Raw genomic sequence first — 2,274 nt, 5'->3', positions numbered from 1 at the left:
TAAACCAGAGGAGAACGCGAATCCTCGTGGCCTGGGATAGTCCATTCTTGTCCCTGGAACGGGGAGGTTTTTTTTTTTATTGTTGCTGTGGTATCGCCTCTTCTCATGACTTACTGCAGGGAAGAGCATCACGGGACAATTAATGTCCGGGCATGCTGGGAGTTGTAGTTTTGTAACAGACCCCAGTGCGGAAAATTGAGGTATAATATGATATAGATCAGTGTTTCCCAACCAGGGGGCCTCCAGCCGTTGCAAAACTACCAACTCCAAGCTTTTGGCTGTCCTGTTTTGCAACTGCTGGAGGCACCCTAGTTGGGAAACACTGCCCTATGCCATGTCACACCTCAGTTTTCCACAGTGGAGTCTCCAACCTATGGCTTTCCATATCTGTGCATGCTGGGAGTTGTAGTGTCGTAACAGCTGGAGAGCCACAGGTTGGAGACCCCACTGCATGTGATTGTAGAAACTATTAGGCTATGTTTATATGGCAATTTTTTTGCAAAAAGTCCACCCGGGCAGATATTCCGCAAAGAAGCGCTGTTCTGCCGGTGCTAGGACCGCTCGGAAATATGTCTCCATAGATGGCAATACATTTCCGAACAGATTCTACAGAAAGAATTGACACCAATTCTTTCGGAAGATGCAGAAATCAGGATTGCCGTTGCAGATGTTTCTGCCATGGAAATTCTGAGGTGCAGCAGAATCCTAAATTCTGTAGTGTGAACATGGTCTACAGAGGAATAACAGACGGCGGTGTTGGGGTTGTCGTGACTGTGTAATATTGGACATATGACGTTGTAGTGACTAGAAAGGACTGTGTTGCAGTGACCCAATCACCGTCACATGGCAAGTTTGGACTTCCATCCGATTGTAGCAGCGCAAGTGTTGTAAAGCTACCGTGTACATTTTTGTCAGCAACTCTGTGATATTTGGCTGGGGCACAAGACAGGACTTTTTTTTTGTACATTGTTTGGGTTGTTCTACTATGATAGTTGCAGAACAATGTTAATAGATACTGTGCTGTATCACCAGACACCAGTGGCACTCCACAGATATGTGCATCACACGTCAGGGGGGTTGTACTGAGCGCAAAGCTCTTCTTGAATTAACCCCTTAAGGACCAAGGGTGTACAGGTACACCTTTGCTCCCTGGTACTTAAGGACCAAGGGTGTACCTGTACGCCCGTGGGAATTTCGGTCCCTGCCGGGCGGGGACCGGACCGGGGTGACTGCTGATATCAATCAGCAGGCACCCCGCGCCAATGCCCAGGGGGGTCATCATACCCACCCCCCCCCCCCCCATGGAGGCGATAGGCAAAAATTGCAAGTGAATTCACACTTGCGATTTTCGCCTATTCCGATGATGCAGGTCCCGTGTGACCCGCTGATCCAGAGATGCAAGGTGATCAGGGGTGTAGAATACACCCCCTATCACCCTCTGTATCTAAGGAGAGGTGGCGATTTCGTCACCCCCCCCCCCCCCCCAGGAACGCTGCTATTGGCCGGACAACCGGCCAACAGCAGCCGGCAGGGGAGTGGTTAACGGCCCCTTCTTGCGGCTCTGCTAGTCCTCTGAGTTCATTCAGCGGGCAGAGCTGCAAGAAGGAGCCAGGGACCCCCCCTCTGTGAAGATCGGAGCCCCTCACAGAGGAAGACCCCCCTTAGAGCAGGGAGAGAGTACAGCCCCACGGACAGGTAGGGTTGACCCCCCCTGAACCCCTAATAGGACCTAAAGGGTCTGCCACAATTGTTTTAGTGTGATCCGGGCCCTATTAGGGGTTCATGGTGCTGCATTTGGCCCCCCCATTATAATTTTTTTGGCCGCAGTGCTTTTTTTTTTCTCCACACAGTTACACCAATCACACACACTACATACTCACCCCCCCCACACACACACACTACATACTCACCCCCCCCACACACACACACCCGCCACCAACACCCCCCAACATTTCATCGCCCACCACCCTGATTCTGTTATGGCCATCCCCAATGAATGGTGCGCCATTGATACAGCAGAAATTAGGACATTTTGGGGCCTCTTGCTGCATATGGGCCTGGTCAAAAAACCAAGTGTCAGACAGCGGGGACATCTTCTACCAGACCCCGCTTTACAGTATGGTCATGACACGGAGGCGGTTCGAGGCCATTCGGAAATGCCTTCATTATGCAGATAATGAGGCATGTCCACCCCGAGGTGATCCCGCCCATGACCGGCTTTACAAAGTGAGGCCGGTCAACGATCACTTTGGGGACAAATTTTTGGAGGCCAAG

This window comes from Hyla sarda, chromosome 5 (genome assembly GCF_029499605.1).
Source record: "Hyla sarda isolate aHylSar1 chromosome 5, aHylSar1.hap1, whole genome shotgun sequence".
Classification (NCBI taxonomy): Eukaryota; Metazoa; Chordata; class Amphibia; order Anura; family Hylidae; genus Hyla; species Hyla sarda.
The sequence above is the reverse complement of the archived record's forward strand: the minus strand, read 5'-3'. Positions refer to the sequence as shown.